Source organism: Eutrigla gurnardus (genome assembly GCF_963514095.1).
Source record: "Eutrigla gurnardus genome assembly, chromosome: 16".
Lineage (NCBI taxonomy): Eukaryota > Metazoa > Chordata > Actinopteri > Perciformes > Triglidae > Eutrigla > Eutrigla gurnardus.
In genome coordinates this window covers 6,803,769-6,817,451 of record NC_139927.1, presented here as the reverse complement: position 1 = coordinate 6,817,451, position 13,683 = coordinate 6,803,769, and positions in this window count along the sequence as shown.

Here is a 13,683-nt window from a genome sequence, read left to right as displayed (position 1 = left end):
CTGCATTTAGCCTTCAGCGTTATAACCCACGGGACAGTGGGGAGCGGGACTCTCCTGCTCTCCCTGTGTCTGGAATTTAAAAAGATCTATTCAGTCGGTTGGATGTCTGACCTCCAACTGACTGAGCAGCCGCTTTTTTTTTTTTTTTTTTTACCCCGAGCACTCTGGGAGAGGGTCGGTTCTCTGCCCTACATTTCACCGCCTCCTCAACTCGCTGTGAGGTGCAGCCACGCAGTTATTTTGAATCATTTCTGGCATGTTAGTACCATTGAAGGTTGTAGGATGTGCAGTTTACAGGAAAAAAGGGACCTCAAGTCTTTTAACCTCTATTTTATTTATTGTACAAAAAGAAAACGTACTGCATACTGTTGCTCTATGATATTTGTGAGAGTATAATATTCCTGCTAATTACTTGTTGAGGCATAGTTTTCCCCCATCAGGATCTCATCCATCTCAAACCAGACAAAAACCATTATCTTAACTCATGTAAATACTTAAAAGCTGCGATAAATCAATATTGATATAGTCGTGTTTGAAATTTAGATGTCGCTCAACCAAAAAAGCATCTCATCTTTATAGAATTGGAGTGTCTTTTAGTTATTTTTGACACCTGAATGCTGTGTTTGGAGCTTGTTTTTCGATGCCCCCAAGTGGACTCACAAAGACGTTTTTTTTTTAAAGTGGGCAAGATTACACAAGGCTGAATTTGTACTAGGCATTAAAAAAATATATATTAACAAGTTACTAGAAAATGTCTTCCCATCTGTGTGTACAGAGAAATTCCTTTTAGGAGACTCTGTCCAGTCCCTTTTGTCGTTCTAATTAGCAAAAATACAGCGAAACACAAAAGAGCAGCTGCACTAATTGCATTGGTGGCTCCTCTGAGCTCATTATGCAACACAAACTCTCAAATCTTTGAGCAGCGTTTGAATATTTTTGCTTTTTTTTTTCATTATTTTTCGCCGACCAACTCTTTGGATGACGCCTAATTTGTATTACAGTAATTTCGTTATTTTTCCACTTTGTGTGTAGAACATGAAGCAAAAGTAGAAAGTATTTATTAAAAAGAGAAAAAAAGAACTACCTGAATAAAACATGGATGAACTCATGATCACATTTCATAAAAACTATGCATATTCAAAGTTTTGGTGTTTAGGGGTGGATATTTGGTATATGTAAATAGCAGATTATATATGCATGAACACAAGATGTTTTGGGTCGATTTACAAGCGACGGAGGGATCGTGAGGGAGCCGCTGGGGGTCAACTGAGGAGAGGGCCCTCCTCCCCTAGTGGTGGTCTGTTTGTTCTCCGGCTTTGCGGGTCAAAAGGGAGAAAAAAGTATCACAGACAAAGCAAAGAGGATGTGAGGAGTCATTATCGGAGGATGAGATTAAGTGTTCAGAGCCAAACCAGAACTAACAAAAACCCTCCCATTGAGAACAATGGCAATCCAAACCCCCTAAGCAGCAATAAGGGGCACTGAAGCGCTGCCACATGGGGGGGGAGAAAGGGGGGAGGGGGTCTCAAGTCTCAGCTTCTCAGAAAGAGCCTCTGCTGCAAACTGCCGCTTCATCACCACGGCATCCGCCTCTTACACTCTTCCAAATTCCTGCAGGGTTGGAAGATGAGAGACGACAAGCCTGCCATCTTTTTCAGCATCTCTCTACAAAAAAGGTCCACAACCAAGCGAGAGACACTTGTGACAAGAAATTGACCAGCTCTTTGAGGGAGCTCTCAAAAGAGTCTCAGCAGCATCAAAGTGGAGAAATGGTCGCCTTAAGGAATGCATAGTCTACGCCGAGAAAAAATGTTGGGATCGCCGACAACACCGACAGTTTACCACTTTTATTTGACCTCACTCATCAAAACGATTTGCAGACGTACCAAACAGGAAGTGATCGTACGAGCAACCTTTAATAAACAAAAGAGATCCAGGATATATCAGTGATCGGTGCAGAAATTAAATGGTTAAAACTGTTAAAGATATCATGTGGGGTTGATAATAATAATGTAATTTATAAATTATGAAAACGAGCAGCAGACCCAAAAAGAGCAAAGCACATCCAAATATAATCCATCTGAGCATGGTCTGCAAACTACAGTTAGCCTATAGATGGATCTAACAGGAAGTAAATATGACTTCCACTTCCTGGAAAGGCTCCGGTTTTCTTCAGCGCCCCCTGCTGCCTCATCTTGTACACCTCCATCGAGCCTCGTGTGTAAACTCGCCCCATTAGCGATCGCGCCAACGACCTTGCTAACTGACGGCATGCTTGCCAACAAAAATTCCAAAAGAGAGTGACAAATAAACTCTGTTGTGACACTTTCTGGTCGTGTGGGCTCTAATGGGGAGAATTGTTAGAGCGGAGGTTTTTAATGGCCGTGCCCCCCACCCCTTATGACTGATTGGACATTAACAGTGAAGGTGAAGCATGAACGAAACAGTTGATGCCAATCAGCTAATGCAAAACCAACCTGATCCATCTTCTTAGACAACGCTCCTTCATTTCATTTTGGAGACTGGATCCAAGTTTACAATAAGACCATATTGCGTTCCCAATCATGATTGATGTTGGTTGTTTCTACCACAGTTGATCAGCTGATGCTGAATTGTCACTGTGCCAAAAACCTAATAGACGGCTCACGCCGGCCATTTCATCCAAATCCCGGGTTCCTTGAGGAACGCCTGAGTGGCCGAGTCATTACGGCACATTCCCCATCGATATCTGGGGTTCAATTCCAGCCTTCGCTCCACATCATAACTCTCTATCTCTGCTCCTTCTCCCCTGTCAGATACGGTAAACAAATATATACAAAAGAAATAGAGCTTGGGTGCAGAGAATGGCAGAATACGAAGATGAGTGAACCAACTGCGTGATGAGGACTGACGGCACCATGAGTCAACACAAGTCCCAGATTTACTGCGTCTGTCTGTGAAAGAGGGCTTTTATTAGCGTGCGCCTCCCGACACATTACTGAGCCACTAGGGGGCTCTAGGGGAAGAGATTGCATCGTAACCATCGCGACTTTACCACAGTGAAATATAGGTAATTCTCCAACACGACGCTGCCTTTCATTAATCTTTGTGTGCAAGCAGGCGTGGGTATACGAACACCGGGACGTGCACATGTGTGTATGTGCGTGTACGGTCTCCGGGCCGCGCAATCCATAACGGGAATGTTCCACCTTGCCCCCGATTTGAACCCCCTACATCAAGCCTTATTGTCTTCCACTTCTCCTTTCGCACAGGCACACTTCCACACTAATCAGGGCTAGGCAGTCAGTGTAAGAGGCAAAGGTCTGCAAGGCTGTTTGATAGAAGATTAGGCTGTCGTGTCAGACAAGGGACTAGGCCACACAGAAGGCGGTCACATGCTGAACCATACGCACAGTAATAAAGTTGTGGTTGAAAGGGAGGAAAAACTACCAATGTGCGTAAAAAGGCTCTGAAAAGAAACTCAAGGCGAACCTTTTTTGAAGCTCCGACCTCCAAGGTCAAGATTGGTAAACACTCGGATGTTTGAATATTGGCAGTAGCAACTAATAGAAATCATAAGTGGAGGTTTGAACTGATAGAGCTTTAAGTTTTCAGTCCAGAGGCATACGACTGCAGCACAGCTTGTAAAGTGGTTGGAATTTGGGGGAAAATACAGTATAAGTATAAACTCGGGAGCGGCTGGCATCAGTCATGACCAATCTTATCATCACCGCCTTTACTCCTCTGCAAAAGCTGTGCACTCTGCATTTGCTGATGAGAACAGTCTTGCGCACAGCTGTGAAAAAAAAAAAAAAAAAAAAAAAAAAAACCTTCTCCCAAGGGGATTCGACGCCCTTGTGCGGGAGGTGCAGAATCGGCAGGAGTAAATACAAGCCACCTTAAATTAAATTAACTTTGGCGGGAGATAAGGCTTTTCGCTGCCGTCCAAGGAGAAGCGTAGCAGGGTAATGAAAAGCAACACAGAAGCAGTCATGCCAATACGGGATGACCAACATGTCATCCATAACATGGGTTTGTAAATCCATGCTAATGCTATAAACCCACGGCGTGCACCTCGGCCATACGGCGTGCACCTCGGGCGTGTTCCAAGCAGGTGGGAAGCGCAAAGTACACACAGTTCTTGACATCCGACTTCCACTGTGGTGCCTGTTAATAACCACCCCCACCCACTGTGCCTATAATAAAAAATAAAAGGAGAAAAAGCATGCCGTGGTGAGAACGCAGCCTGTTTGTGCATCCAATAAAGACACTAAAATCCTGGCTTCACGCCATCACACAATGAGAGCCCCTAGAATCATCAATCTTTTGGCAATAAAAGCCCAATTTGTGAATTAAATTCATGAATTTGAATGAGAAAGACTCGCTTGACTTAAACCCTTTAACCCTTTGGGGATATTTACACATTAACACTCATCTGACCTCATTATTGAGTTAGTTGATCATGGTTATTTCATTAAAAAAACATGATGCATACAAGAAAAAGGTACTAAATGTGGTTGAAACTGGTTAAATATAAAACAGTTAAGTTCCAAAGTGTTGCCTTCATACTATGAACGGTGCCCTACACTGTGTGTATGATTGCTGCTGTGCAATTTTCACAATTCTAGCAGCGGGCGAGTTAACCATTGTTGACAGAATGTAGGAAACACTACAAACACTGTGAGAGTCCAGAGAAATATCAAAAACAACTAGAAAATAAACAGATATATTGAATCATATCAGTTAAAATATACGTGCAAATCAACTGAAAACAAAATTTAAATTTTCTGTCTCCTGATTATTCGCCATCATCTGCAGGTAAGTAGGAAAATGACCCAATCACAGATACAGATGAGGAGGCAGCAGGAACAATTCGATGACTCCATAGAAAAGACTTACAGGCATGGAGAGCAAAAGGCAGGCAGGGATACAGGAAGCAAAGACAAAAACAAATGATGCAACGGGGAACTAAGAGGAACTTAAAAAAAAAGGAGCACATGTGAGTGACTAATAGGGAAGTGAGGGGAACTAGAGGTCAGCTGACTGCAGGGCTAACAAGGGACAGGTGAGACTCATCAAGGTGGGGCCGGCAGGTGAAGTGAATGAAATGACTCGAAACGAGGGAAATCATCGGAGCAGGAGGGTTTATGACACGTTTAAGCTCTTCACTTTTTCATTGCGTGTTCCAGCGTGGCCTCCTTTCTCTACACATCCTCGTCTCGCACGCCTCCCGGCTATGATTAACACGGAATAAATAGGAAGGAGCAACACGAACATAAATATAGAAACAATATGTTGGATTCATCTGCCATCTGGAATCAGTCCCCTCAGTCAACCCCTTTCACTCAGCCAGACATTCAGTTAACAGTCTTAATCAAACAACTTTATTGACGGAGATGACATAAATTAGGGCGGTGGTGGTGGTGGTGGTGGTGCTGGTGGTGGTGGGGGGGGAAGTTAATGTGCTAATGTACTCAGAAGACAGAATGATGGATGTACTTTGGTTAAAACAGCAGAGGAGGATAATCACAGTTAAGGCCACTGATCTCCGAGCGTTAATTATTTTAACCTTTATTTAGCCAGCTGCCAGCTGGAAGCTGCAATTTCACTGAACCCCCAGTTAAGTGGTCTGCTGAGGTATTCCATAGTTTAGTGCTTTAGCTGTTCAGTGTTCAGAATCCAGATTTCTGTCGCCATAGGACCATATGACTCGGCATGAGATGTGAACTTTTTTTTCTCCATGTGCTGTTCATTAAATTCCCTGCCTCGATGATAAGCAAACGGCGACAACAAATGCATCTGGGAAGAGTTTTTTTTTCCCCCCAACAGGAAGATTTCACATCAGTTGCATCAGGATCTTGTTAATAAGGCCGGAGTGTCCGAGCTCGGGAATCAGGTTGATCTCTAGTGAGGGGAACACATGTCTCTGGAAACAACTCTTCCTCCCCAATCAATTTTAATTCGGTCAAGACTGGAGAATTGGCGAGCCAACCGTGTCGCTTTGGGATCATATACCACAGCCGGCAGTGTGCAAGAGAAAGAGCAGGCAAGACAATGACCTCTGCTTGACCTCTTTGATACTGCCCCCCTCTCTCTCTCTCTCACACACACACACACACACACACACACACACACACACACACACACACACACAGTCTGGTAGTGTTGCTGATGTTGGCACATTTGTGCTCTGGGACAAGAGCCGCTTCATTGGCACTGATTACCGCTTTATCCTTCCCCTGCAAACACCAGCCAACATCACCCTGCATACCAATGGACTACACCAACCAGAGAGAGATAAAGGGGGGGGGGCTGGGAAGTAAGGTGGCCAGGGGCAATATGGCAACACTTCTCATGATCAACAGAATAGATTAAACACATTTGTGCTTAAAGATTTGAAAGATTGTTCTTTCTTTACATCGAGGTAACTGTGGCTGTCAAACTGTCATTTTTGGTTCATCTACTGCATTTCTGATATTGATTTTCACCCCAAAATCAAAGCCTAGTGTGGGATAACGAAGCTAACAAACCAGAATTCAAATAAGGATTTTAATTTTTTTTTTTAAATGGGTTGACACTAAAAGTTTCACCATCGCCAAAATAACCGCTATCGCTTCCAACAATAGACAACTTTGCTGTGATTTAATTGCAATAAAATGCAATTTTTGTTGATTGAAAGAAAAATCGCTCTCAAAACACATTATAATACAGAAAATGTCTTCATATCCCAGTAGAGGATTCCAGGAAAAAATTTTATGTAACCACGTTCAGGATAACCCTGACTATGACCATCAATTATCCATAGTAATCTTTCTATTTCAATCCAAAGTTTGTCCATTCTGGGCTACTGTAGAAACATTGCAGTGCAACATGACAGTCTCCATGAAGACGAGCCATTCCCTATTTAGGCTTATTCTGAATAAACAAATATTAAATGTGTATATTAAGAATTATTCTTACAGCTACATTGTGGTGTTTCAGTTTAAGGAGTGACCGTGTCAGCTGGTGACTCAGCTGAAGGAGTCCTAGCGACGCCAAATATTGAAAACACAAACACAACATGCAGGTGTCCTTGCAAAATCAATCCATGTTGAGTTACTATGAGCGGCCACAGATGTGTCGGTTGAAAGTCACCATCAATCGTTACGCTGAAGCAGCTGTTGCTCTGAAGCCGTCGTGATCCCGACATGAATTCTGCAGGTGGAATATCGATTCTGACAAGCGAACATGCAACAGCCAGACGTCCGAATTCAACGTTAAAAGCTCGTCAACTTGTCGCCTGATGACGCCACCTGTAAGAGGGTCTATTAAAGATAAAAGTCTTTAATATATTTAAGAGGTGCAGAGATTAAAGCTTACACCCACTGCATTTAATAAACCATATTTGGGGATAGCAGAATCTCGCCTGATTTATGCCACCGCACAGTTCATTGAGCTACAACCTTCTGTCAACTCAGCATATTGGACGCTGGGATTTTGTTAACTATGTCGGATCACACTGAGCAATAATTCTCAGTTCAGGAAAATAGAATCCGGTATGTCGGCCTTTACCTGCACACACACACACACACACACACACACACACACACCTGCGAAAGGTACAAGCTCTTTTCAAACCTGAGCGACTGTGGTCGTACGGTGGAGACGGAGGGGAAAGTCTGCAGAAGTTAACATTCATGGCCACATCGATGGGCTTCAGATGTGTCAGATGAGGGGCCCCTGAATGACTCACAGTGTGCAGTCTGAGGAGGGCTGATAAGACCTGCCGGAAGACCTGCTTTTCACTGGGAGACAGATGGAGTTGGAACAAAACAAACGGAGCGAGCACACACACACACACACACACACACACACACACACACACACACACACACACACACACACACACACACACACACACACACACACACACAAACAACATAGTGTCAGATAAAAGAGGATTCGAGTGTTTTCTAATACTATAATTGTAAAAACATGTCTGTAACATTTGATCTAAAATATTGGAAATACTTTATTTACTGAAGAGAGAGAGAATTTGCTTACATTTACATAATATCAAAGTTTAAACAAACAAAAAACACTGTAAAACTACAACAAAACTTGAAATCAAACTTACTGACAATAAATTACAGTCTAACAATCTATTTTTTCCCCTTTTTTTTAGATGGACATTGTTGCAAAAAAACAAACAGTGCAACAGATGAAGTTGTTATGCATCACCAAGGGAGGACCGGCTGTATTAGGGGAAACATGGAGGGAGACTTTTGGAATTGGTTTTTACACAGGAATACTTTTGCCAATTCAATCCTTCATATTGGCGAAAGGAGTTTTTCCGTGAGCAAACTATGCCAAAAGCTCAAATCGCACGACGTCCAGGGACAGCTTGGTGCCGTATGTGACTGCCTGGATATGAACCAGGGTCTTAAAAAGGCTACTGTGTAGACATTAGTTATCAACTCTATCAAACCCCATGTCGTTATCACCCGTAGCAACGTCCACTGTCTCTAGATGTTTCTCTGCTGCTCAATATCTTATGAAAAGCCAAATGAAGGGTGTTGACAGGAAGAATGGGGCCCTTCGACCTACGTTTCTGAATAGTGAAGCCAAATGCCGAAGTGCCTTGAACTTGCATTGGTTTTAATAGCCAGCAGGGGGCGAGCAAGCAGAATTTTGTAAATGATGGTCCCATTTAGAGTGAAATAGACAAACAATCAGGGTGTTTAACTTTTTCAAAGTGTGTTTTCAGTTCATTGTAGCATTTTAGTTGCCTAAAAATGTCTTGCATTAAACACACAGATGGCTAATATCAACGACAGGCCGATGCCACACAAGAAGATTATAAGAAAGCAATTATTTTGTCTGGCTCTCGGAGTTTCAGCAGTTTTGTTGAATTTTGGGTTTTCTCTGCCTGCTGTTAGTTAGTCGTTGGCTTTTTTTTAATGACTGAATGGACGCAGTTGAAGAGGAGGAATGTGACCCCTATTTATACGGAGCAGATGGCTCAGCATTACACAATGTACCTTTAAATGCCTAGTATAGCTCTTAGTAGACCCACATGCACTTGAAAATGTTTAGTGAACAGTCCATTGCTCTTCAGTCATGGGCCCAGGATCAAGTCCCCATGGTGATAAAGCATCCACCCGACTGAGGAGTCCTTGAATAAGGCACTTAACCAGGTGTGAGTATGTGTATGGAGCAAGGTCTTCCTGAAAAAGAGGGGGGAAACATTATGTCAGCAAACCACAGCACTGTGTTGAACAAACATTTGAAGAAATAATAACAATAATAATCATATATTTGAATTGTGCCTGTGCAGATGTGTATATTATAATTGTTTCTTCAATGGTTTAACCAAGCAAACACACTGAGCTTCATTGCTCCTCTTTTCCCGCTACGATAAAGACAGTGCTCAGTTCAAGAAATAACACCCCAAAGCGAAGTCTTCACTGTGATTATAGATATGATGATGATGGTGATGGCTACCATCTGCACCTAAGCACCTACAATCACAGTCACAAACAAAAGACATGCTGGAGGGTATAAATGCTTTTAGACATTGTTTCCCAAGAAACGGCATCTGATTTCTTTTCCACGTAACATCCATCCCTCAAAACAACAATTCAGTATATCGCTTTGTAGGTGTGTTCATGTAAAAGTTCAATTAACATTCCCTTTTTCATTAAAAATCCTGGAGACCCTGGAGAACTCTGCAAAATATGGGGTTCTGTCCCCGCTTTCTTATGCTGGCAAGTTTAATTCTAATATCCATTGTTGGTCAAATAAATTTGCTTGTGGCAATGGTGGGAATAATTGTCATCCAGCACCTACGTTATTGTCATTATGTACCGTGACACATGGTCAGAAGGGTTAATTGTAGAGAGTAATTGTTGATGCCCCCGTGACCTTCATGGATACAGGCTTCTGCTTCTTGTTCTGCACTTCATTTATCAGAGAACTCCTTCCTACACCGTCTCGTTCCCTAGCACACCAATTTAAAGGCACACTATGCAGGAACTGTCGCTAACTGCTTGTGATTTAAACATTTAAAGTTGGCCACTCCTTCCCCACCCATGAAAACTCAATAACAAGCAATTGTCTCGCAGTCGCCTCATAATAAACTTCAAACTTGCCAAAAACCAAAGTTGAATTCATTAAGCTGTATGCCGGCTCAGCAACGAACGACGTATAGCGATGTCTATACTGGTAGCTCCATTCCACTGTTAAGCCTAAGTTATGCTTCCGCGTCGACACAACGCAAGGGGGCTTACGGACCCATTACGTCCTTGCGGACCCCCCTTACGTCCACCGCAAGGGCCTGCCGTGCACCTCCTAAAAATCCTAGACGCGCGTCGAGGCGACGCAGCACCAACGCAGCGGCATTGGCTGTGATTGGTCCGCTAACTACATCCGCTGGAGACCGCTTTTCCGGTTTCCACTCATAAACACCGCCATTTAAACTTTTAATACTTTTATTGTATGCACCTTGTCGCTTTTGCACACAGAAATAAAAAACTGAAAAAGTGTGGATGTTTAAAGCCGGAAGGTAAACAAATAGGCTATAACGAGGCTAACGACGATATACGTCAAGAGTCTCAGTCGGTCGGTCAGTCTTTACAAAAAACATAGCGCCCTCTACCGGTGTCGCATTGAATTGCATTTCGACACGTAAACCCAACGCAGAACCATCACGGTCTCCAAGCAACTGCGTGGCCGTTGCGCGATCACTACGCGGAAGCATAACCGAGGCTTTAGCGATTAGCCAAATGCACCATCCAAAACAAAAAAGGTGAGCTGGAGAGACGTGGCCTAGAGGTGTGTGCACTTGTAGTCAAACACATCATCTATATTGTAAGCTGTTAGCCAAACAGACACACTGTCATCCCCCCCACTGTGGGTGTTGAGTAGCTAAAGGGGAGGGGGGGCAGAAATGCATTCAGCTGTGTTATCCCTTGCATCCCCTACTGGCCCCCCACTGAAGCTGGTCAGCAGGCAGTATGAAAGAAAGGCAATAGAAGGTGTTGTTGTTGTTTTTTTTTAGAAAGTGTGACTCACCACAACCACAAGAGGTCCTCGAGCGTTCAGCCACAACCGGCCACCCAAAATATAATGCGGTCTGCTGCAGCAGAATGTGAGATTAGCCGGGGACGGACACAGAGGAGCACGCTCAGCGGCGTACTTACAGACTCACTCAAGTAGACACGCATACGAGCGATCATATGATCCTGCTGGCGGTGATCAGATAGTGGGTTCGAAATGACTTCAGTATGAGTCTATACAAATTGTTTTTTTAGGAAAATCCTTCATAGTATACCTTGAAGGTGCCGTATATTCATAACCATGAAATAACATTCCTAGGAGAATATTTTATGGTTGATTTCCTTCAGATTTTTTCACACAAAATTGAGTGAGAATATAGAGTGCATTAAAGAGCAGGAATGCAGGAGATTTGATTGGTCACTGCTTCATCACCACTCACACCAAACCTTTTGCACTCAAACACCAAATATCAGTTATACCCGCTAACAAAAACAGGGAATTGACTCAGGTTTGTGTTGTTCTCAACTCCTAATGTTCATTTATTTTACCTGACACTGCTCTGTATGCCGACCCTGCTCTCTGACCTCCCTGCAAAGGCTCAAAATAAAAGATTATTTTCTCTGCCGGGATCAATAGACTATCATAAAAAAAAGCTTACAGTTCACTGTATTTTGTGCTACCTTGGCTTTTTAGACACACAAGAAAAAAAGCCTTTCAATGATTTGGTGATTTAGAAAAATAGAATGCGGAAATACCACCAGCCGTTGTGTACAGGTAATAAAATGTGGACATTTTCCCGTGTGCTGACATCAGCTGCAACACAAAAACATATATCCTAGCTTGTGCCTCCAGGGTTTACGACTTCACGTAGGGGAGTTTCTCCTCAAAGGCTTTCTGTCCATAAACGTATATGGTCGGCAGCTGAGTGTAATGGTATGCAGACGGTACAGTACAACTCACAGACAGAGAGGGAAGGGTTGTTTACATACATGGATGGCATTTGTGCACGTTTTGGTCGGCAGTCAATGACACAGATGGACCCACTGATGTCTGAATGTGTGAGGATTTGCAGACAGCTTTATGTGTATGTGTGTGTGTGTGTGTGTGTGTGTGTGTGTGTGTGTGTCATCTGCATGGTATGGTGCTGCAGCGTATATGATTTAGTTAGTAATTAGGGAATAGAGACGTAGCCAATGATTGGGGTTCTGAAATATCGCCCTGTCTCAGTAGTTATTCCAGTACTGCCATATTACTACAGCAGCTGCATATATGATTAGGTGTGTGTGTGTGTGTGTGTGTGTGTGTGTGTGTGTGTGTGTGTGTGTGTGTGTGTGTGTGTGTGTGTGTGTGTGTGTGTGTGTGTGTGTGTGTGTGAAAGAGAGAGAGAGAAAAAAGAAAGAGAGAGCAAATACAGTATACAGTATGTGTGCGTCCAAGGAAACTAATTTCTGCTCATTGTAGATTACAGGCGACAGGACCAGATGCCTGCAGGAGCTCAAAAGCCCTTTGCTGACAGTCTCATGACACTGTGTGTGTGTGTGTGTGTGTGTGTGTGTGTGTGTGTGTGTGTGTGTGTGTGGTGGGGGGGCAGGATACTTCTGGTACTACTTTTCTCTTCCTGTCTGACGTTAACTATATAGCGCACACACAAAGGTAAGGCGATCAATCGGATACACACACTCCTGCTCTCTCAACGAGGTGTAAACACGTAGAGGGACAAACACACAGCTGCATGGATGTGTGTGTGTGTGTGTGTGTGTGTGTGTGGGAGAGTGTATAAATCTTCACAATCATATCACACCCACTGTAAAAAAAAAAAAAAAAGCCACCCTCCGCTCTGCCTGTCACCAGGGGAAACAAAGAACCGTTCTATGTCAGCGACTGGAGAGCTGCTATCTCCAACCATCTGGGTGAGGAAACAGATAAAGGTTCTTTGAGGAGCTCTCCCAATGCTGCCAGAAGAAGAAGAAGAAGAAAAAAAGAACAGATTTCTGATGTGGAGGTAGAGGGAACATCCAATCCGTGGAGGGGTTTGACATAAAACACAAGATGGCTATCTGGGCAGCGATGAAAAAGGCAGATGTGTGCGGATTATATGCAGCGTACGCAGGTGTGTCGTGCAAGTGCACGCTATATTATGGGTGCAGAAGTACGGCCGGATTTGATATGCATTTTAATTCCTGTTCAAAAGACACAACATCAATGCAACGTAAAAGATTATAGTGTGTATTAATCTCCCTGTAGACTCCTTTGTTTTGTTCCTTCATGTACCTTGCACACAAACACACACCTGCCTCGAGCCCCTCCCTTTATAGTCACACACACACACACACACACACTGGGAGATATGAGAGAAGACAGATATGAGGAGAACACGTGATGCCATAGTGAAGCAAGCATGTGGGAATAATTTACCAGTTACACGTGGTAACCGGAGGACAGAGTCGAGTCTGGTATTCAGGAAGGTGTGCAACACATTTATCAAGTCCGACAGCAACAGTGCGCATGCGATAAGGGTGCACCTTTGGCGTCTTTTGGAGATATCGGGACTGTTTATGGCACATCAGAGCGCAATAATCAAATAAATAAATACATTCATTCACATGCCCGTCCCGAGATACGCAGCCTCTTATCACTGCTGACTGTTGCATTGAAAAACTCCGCTGA